The 7,608-nt window shown below is 41.7% G+C and overlaps 1 pseudogene; it reads left to right on the top strand.

The window, feature by feature from the left end:
* Positions 1-657: 657 nt before the first annotated feature.
* Positions 658-7,426, top strand: LOC115150371 (alpha-enolase-like; annotated as a pseudogene).
* The last annotated feature ends 182 nt before the right edge of the window (positions 7,427-7,608 follow it).

Genomic DNA, 7,608 nt, shown 5'->3' on the forward strand with positions numbered 1-7,608 from the left:
CCTAATTTTATGGGATTACATGGTGAGGAAAAACAAATCTCATTAGGCTTCTGGAGTTGGGTGAGGAATAGTAGCTTTCTTTCCTCCATTTTCTTTCAATATTGTTTCTATTTCTTCAATATTGTTTGCCTATAAGTTTCATATTATAGTAGAAGATTTTCTCTAGAATGGAGAGAGGAAGATTGAGGGTATGAGAGCAAAAGCACAAAGGTTACATATTGTCAGAAAAAAGAAAGGGGGAGATGTGGGTTTCAAGAAGATGGAGTGAGTAAGAGGGGTTGGGGGAACAGGGAGATTAGCAGATGTAGTTGTCCTGTGGGAGAATTGGAATACTGGCAATCTGACTTTGTGCTCAACTTTGTGCTCAACTTAATGTAGGCAAAGGCTCAAAGTATACTGGGGTATAGGCCAAATAACTATCTGTACTGAAGATGACATGTTATGTCAGCCCAGATACAGTATTTATTTACTAGTTTATGATTTATGATTTACTCTCAGTGCATCAAAAGCACAAACCCATGACATGTAGGCCCTACTCCTAAACTATAGAGGGTGGGGTGGAGAGCTCTGGTTGATGATTCCAGAGAAAAAAAGAGAAAAACACAGAAAAGGACAGAGTGGAAGTATTTTTTTCCACCTCCCAGAACTTAACGCACAACTCACCAGCATTACTCAGGAAAGACTGCCCTTCCTCTCACCTTGACTTCTATTTTAATTCAAAGGTAAGTGACTAAACACATGTATCTGTTATGTAAGAAAATGACCATTGTTATGACAATATTAAAGCCCGGATCTGCAGGTGTCTTTCACAACCGAAGCGTAAGGTGTGTTTTCCGGTTTTGAAGACAGAGCTTTGAGTTGTTCCTCAACCTTTCCAAAGGTAACCAAAAGTATGTGGACATCTGCTCGTCGAACATCTCATTCCAAAATCATGGCCATTAATATTGAGTTGGTACCCCCTTGCTGTTATAACATCATCCAGTCTTCTGGGAAGGCTTTCCACTTTTGGAACATTGTTGTGGGGATTTGCTTCTACTCAGTCACGAGCATTAGTGAGGATGGGCACTGATGTTGGGCGATTAGGCCTGGCTCGCAGTTGGCGTTCCAATTTATCTCGAGGGGGATGAGGTCAGGGCTCTGTGCAGGCCAGTCAAGTTCTTACACCTATCTCAACAAAGCATTTCTGTATGGACCTTGCTTTGTGCACTGGGCATTGCCATGCTGAAAAAGTTGTTTCTGCAAAGTTTGAAGCACAGAATCGTGTAGAAAGTAATTGTATGCTGTACTGTTAAGATTTCCCTTCACTAGAACTAAGGAGCCTGAACCATGAAACAGTCCCAGACCATTATTCCTCCACCACCAAACTTTAGTTGGTACTATACATTTGGGCAGGTACCGTTCTCCTGACATCCGCCAAACCAAGATTCGTCTGTCGGACTGCCAGGTGGTGAAGCGTGATTCATCACTCCAGGGAACGCGTTTCCACTGCTCCAGAGTCCAATGGCGGCGAGCTTTACACCACTCCAGCCGATGCTTGGCATTGCACATGGTGATCTTAGCATTGCGTGCGGCTGCTCAGCCATGGAAACCTATTTCATGAAACTCCCAAACTAACTGTTTTTGTACTGATGTTGCTTCCAGAGGCAGTTTGGAACTTGGTAGTGAGTGTTGTAACCGAGGACAGATTTTCACTCGCTACGCACTTCAACACTCAGCTGTCCTGTTCTGTGAGCTTGTGTGGCCTACCACTTTGCGGCTGAGCTGTTGTTACTCCTATACGTTTCCACTTCACAATTACAGCACTTACAGCTGACCAGGGCAGAAATTTTACAAACTGACTTGTTGGAAAGGTGGCATCGTATGACGGTGTCACGTTGAAAGTCACTGTGCTCTTCATAAGGCCATTCTATTGCCAATGTTTGTCTATGGATATTGCATGGCTGTGTGCTTTATTTTATACACCTGTCAGAAAAGGGTGTGGTTGCAATTGCCGGATCCACTTATTTTTAGAGGTGTCCACATACTTTTGTGTATTTATAACTAACCCTTGTTCTGTAACTTCTCAACAGAAGTTCCCCTCTGTTTCCGCTAGTTAGTCTAGCCACTATCATGTTTCATCTGTGCGAAGTTTGAAAGTTACTACAACATTTCAATTAAAGTTTGATTAAAATTCTAAAGTTAGCTGACCACTTTGGAGACACAACATTTAGTCAATTTACTGTAAAAATTGTAGCCAAATGTTGTGCAATTTCCTAATTTGATCATGCAAGATGCAGTAAATTAGTAGTTTGCATTCTCAACCCACTTACGAGACTATTTGCACGAAGTTCAAGGAATGTTCCATTGACATGATTACTGGGGGATCTCATGTCAATCGAATGATTTGAAATCCCTGTAGCTATCTTTCAAACAAAAAAATGTATCCAATGCCAAGAATAGAGGACCTACAACATTCAGAATTATACATAATTGGGTTTGGCTGCCAAGATGTCGTCTGACATTCAGTAGTCCTTCTAGCCTTGACAGATGCCTTACTGCTTTGGTCTAGTACAGTGCAATGTAATTAATGAGATGGACAGTAGCTAATTCAATTAGGCAGATAACCTACTGCTAGCACCACTAAGTTCACAACCAGAAAGGACACTTTTAGGAAAAGGACTCTTCAGGCAGTGAAAGTCATTTTTATCCACCACTGACTGAAATAGCAATATGTTCTACTGGACCTAGTAGATTTGTATTCAGCAGTCAACAAAGGGCCTCTGATATAGCAAGGCCATTTGGGGTGGTGTTCATGCCTTCATTGGCTTAACCTAAGGTTAGATGGTATCTGAAAAACATTGATACCTCAAATGACTGATAAAATGTGAATCAGCATGTTTATTTCACAGTGTAAGGCTCTAGAGTTTGCACAATGGACATTGAAGTATCATGTTTATAGGACTGATAGTGTCATTATACAAGTTCTGGTTAGCAGTCTTAAATATATTTGGACTTTTCTTCTCCAAAGGTCGAGCACCATGTCCATCCTGAAGATTCATGCCCGGGAGATCTTTGATTCTCGTGGCAACCCCACTGTGGAGGTGGACCTCTACACTGACAAAGGTAAATGTTGCGATTTGCCTAACCCTGTGTGCCTCAGTTTGGGAACCACTGCTATAGTTGATCGTCCAACTTTTCATGACAAACACTATTTTATATCTGTCACTATCTCCCAGGTCTGTTCAGAGCAGCTGTACCCAGTGGTGCTTCCACTGGTATCTATGAAGCCCTGGAGCTCAGGGACAATGACAAGTCACGCTACCTTGGGAAAGGTGTGTATCTGGGGTTGATATATTCTAACTGCATAATATGATTATAATGGAATCTATTTCAGGGAGGTCTCTATAAACGTGCTACCTACAGTCTTTACTCTTTTAATCTCCTGAAAATGTCCTTCCTCTGTCAGGTGTAAAAAGTAAGTCAGTGAGTTTGCTCTTGATTTAACAATTGACACATGGAGGATTTGCTTGACAAATACTGAATGCTCATGTGAATTGCAAGTGTCAAAAAAACTTTGTCATCCCAGTGTACAAGTTAAGCATGTAACCTTTGAGTGCTTATCATTGTGTATTGACATACTGGAAAAAAATACAGAATAGTGCTCACTTACATAAAAAAGCATAATTGTTTATCCAAGGCTCTTCTGTATTTTTGTGTGCATAGTAAGTGTAGTGAATGCTGTATGTTTCAGAGCAGCAGAACTCTTTTCTCTGAACACATCCTTGTGCGTGAAGTTAATACATTGTCACAGTAATGGTTACATGATTCACCAATCAAAAAAAAAAACTGAGTGGTGCTCTGACTGAGGTCCATTTGTTTTAGTGTCTGAAAAAGCATACTGGGTTGTTGCTTGCATTGCTACTTTCTAAATCCCCCAATTGTCAATGCTTCTTACACTTCAGCTCCACTGCACGCGTACTTTGCCATTAGCATCACATCAATGTGATGTTCTACCTGCTACAGAGCGCTTTATTTCAATTCACAAGATGGAATGAATGTGGGTGTCAGTTATCGAGAATTGAATCTCTGCGGTTCTTGCGGTTGGACGCTGCCATTGGATGTGACGCAACGTGAGCACAACACGTGCAGTAGAACAGCTTTCATTAATTTCACCGGAAGCAATCTCTTTGGCTGATGGCAACGCCGGATGTCCGATGGCTGCAGTGTAGCAAGGCTGTTAGTCAGTAATGTTTCATTGTCCTTTCAGGTGACTCGCAAGCCGTGGACCACATTAACTCTGCACTTGCACCTGCAATTGTTGGTCAGGTACTGTAGGAACAATACTTTTTCAAAGTTGATGTACAATGACATGGAATGTTGTCTTTGCTCGTCTTGATGTCTTTTCTTGACGTTTCCCTACCTGGTAAAGATAAACAGGTCTAGTGCCCACTCTGCCACATACTCGTAGTTAATGCAGCCCTTGTTCCATAGTTTAAATGGTATGTGCTTAACTTGTTTGTTATTCATCTCAGGATGTGTCTGTGGTTGAGCAGGAGAAAATTGATCCGATCATTCTTGACATGGATGGCACAGAGAACAAGTGTAAGTTGTTTAAGATTACAATGCAGAGGACATGTTTTACCTAGTTTAGTTAAATGCATTGATTGGAAGTCACTCAATGAGTTCTGTCGGCTAAATAACTCAATATTTGCCCCATATGAGGTTATTTTTGGTCAATTTCACTTGTATTTATTCTTATTTTTGGCACATAAGCCAAGTTTGTTGCCAACGCCATCCTGGGTATTTCCCTGGCGGTGTGTAAGGCTGGTGCAGCAGAGAAAGGTGTACCCTTGTACCGTCACATCGCTGATCTTGCTGGGAACCCCGATGTCATCCTGCCTGTGCCGGTGAGTACAGGGTGTGAAAGTCAGACAGTGTTTTACTCTTACAGTACTATCAAAACACGCTCACACATGCCTTGTCTTACAGCTTGTAGTGTAGATAATTTTCTCCATCCATATCTCTCAAAATATATTTTAATTTAATGAAATCAAATAAAAAATCTTGGATAACGTATTTCCCAGGCCTTTAACATGATCAACGGTGGGTCTCACGCAGGTAACAAGCTGGCCGTGCAGGAGTTCATGATCCTACCGGTGGGTGCCAGCACCTTCAAGGAGGCCATGTGTATCGGGGCTGAGGTCTACCACAACCTGAAGAACGTCATAAAGAATAAGTACGGCCAGGACGCCACCAATGTGGGGGATTAAGGTGCCTTCACTCCCAACGTCCTGGAGAACAAGGAAGGTATCAGATGTGATCATAGGGTTTTTATTTTGATCACATAAAGTATATATTTTTTTATTTTCAGCACAAAGTATATTTCGGTAATTTTTTGGTATGCCGCTTTTTCTATGGGAAACTGATCAGAGGCCATCAGCAAAACAGGATACACAGAATAGGTGGTGATTGGCATGGATGTGGCAGCCTCTGAGTTCTACAGGGATGGTATGACTTGGACTTCAAGTCTCCTGATGAGCTGGCTGACCTCTATAAGAGCTTCTGCAAGGATTACCCAGGTGTCTTGTCCTTGTTTACCTTTCTAGTATTTCAAAAGTATGTAATGTTGTCTCTGGCTGGATCAGCTTTGTATTTTATCACAAATTCAGTGAATCAGTTTACACTACAATGGAGATGGGCAAAGTTAAATATTATGGTTGGAAATAAAATACGATGTCCTATTCTATGGATGGCTACTCTAAGGTACAGGACATGACTTACCTCTCGGTGATCACTGATCTATGTCCCCTCTGTGACAGTGGTGTCCATTGAGGACCCCTTTGACCCGGACGACTGGGAGGCGTGATCCAACTTCACCGGTAGCACGGAGATCCAGGTGGTGGGTGATGACCTCAGTGACCAATCCCAAACGCATCACCAAGGCCGTGGAGGACAAGGCCTGCAACTGCCTGCTGCTTAAGGTCAACCAGATCGGCTCTATGACGGAGTCTCTGGTCGCGTAAGTTTCACCCACTATCTTTACTCCATAGTGACTTAGAGAGGAACTCTGGCCTCAGTTTTTTCCTGCCTTTTTTGGGGGGGCAGACCTGAGAAAATACCTGAAATACCGTAGAAGTTCATGTAATTATACTATACATTGATTAGCATTAAATTGATATTTTCATGACTGTCAACAAAAATGTCATGTGAGTCAAGGCAAACAACCTCCCAGTTGTAAGTCTAATGTGAGCCTCGCATGATGCAATTTTCCAACGGTGTGAACTTCTAGCCATGTCATGAGTCCTCTCTTTCCCCTGTCCAGGTGCAAGATGGCCTAGTCAAGTGGTTGGGGAGTGATGGTCAGCCATCGCTCTGGGGAGACTAAGGACACCTTCATTGCTGACCTGGTGGTGGGCCTGTGCACTGGACAGGTAAGGGGCTGCCCAAAGGAATCATTGTTCTGATTGATTTTAAATGATATTTGTTACTGTATTTTAGTTACTGTACATTATTGCTATGAAATTAATGTTGCCCCTGTCTGTTTGTCCAGATTAAGACTGGGGCTCCTTGCCGCTCTGAGCGTCTGGCCAAATACGACCAGATTCTCAGGTGAGGGTTCATGACCTTTACAGCATAATCAATGTTGTGATGCTTGTCATTTTTATTCTTCTGGATTTATTTTCTTGTTGATCATGGTTTTTACACATGTAATCCTGCATGGCATCATAACCATTGGGTGAATGTATCATTTTGGTTGACCATTATACAGAATCACCTTTATTTGCCAAATAATTTGCATGTACTAGAACTTGATTAAGTGAAATGGTGCTGCTACAATTAGAATAGACAGACTGACAATCACATACAGTATGGACACTGAAGATTAAAAATGCAGACTAAGCTATACGCTTCATTATAACTATGTTTTGAATATTGCTTTGTAGTGCTAAACTGTGTTTTCTGTTTCCTCTCAGAATTGAAGAGGAATTGGGAGACAAGGCTGTCTTTGCTGGGAAGAACTTCAGGAACCCGCTGGTTTAACTGAGTACAATGGGCACATACTCATGGGCATATAGGCACACACTTGCACATACCGGTTTAGCAAACATTCGGAACAAACTGAGTGTTACACACACGTCAAGGCAGTTAGAAAGGAACATGTAAAGTTACACTCCAAGACCATAGGTTTTGGTTACATACATACATTACTTACCCTAGTCTACATACATTCTGCTGCCCTAGAATCACAAGGTGTCTGTGGAGACTAGTTACTTACAATTCTGGCACTTTTTGTTGGGGGGGTGGGTGGCACATTTTGGTTAGTGTGTTGAGTTGCTATTCTTACTATTGAAATATAGAGCAAAAATAACCAATGGTTTGGGAAAGTACAAAGGCTGTACCTATGGCTATAGAGGCAGTTGAATAAACTAATTTGTTTGGAACTGAACCATTTCCCTGCGGTCATTACTTTTCTGCAAGATGTGTAAAAAAACGTTTTATTGTCAAGCATATATGTATTATAAGGGTGACAGGTGTGACTATTCTACCATTGTTATATAATTTATTCTTGAAATATGTATTCCTGGAATATTAGTCTGGGCTGGATAATGTATCCAGGTGTGAACCTGT

Source organism: Salmo trutta, chromosome 16 (assembly GCF_901001165.1).
Source record: "Salmo trutta chromosome 16, fSalTru1.1, whole genome shotgun sequence".
In the NCBI taxonomy this organism is placed as follows: Eukaryota; Metazoa; Chordata; class Actinopteri; order Salmoniformes; family Salmonidae; genus Salmo; species Salmo trutta.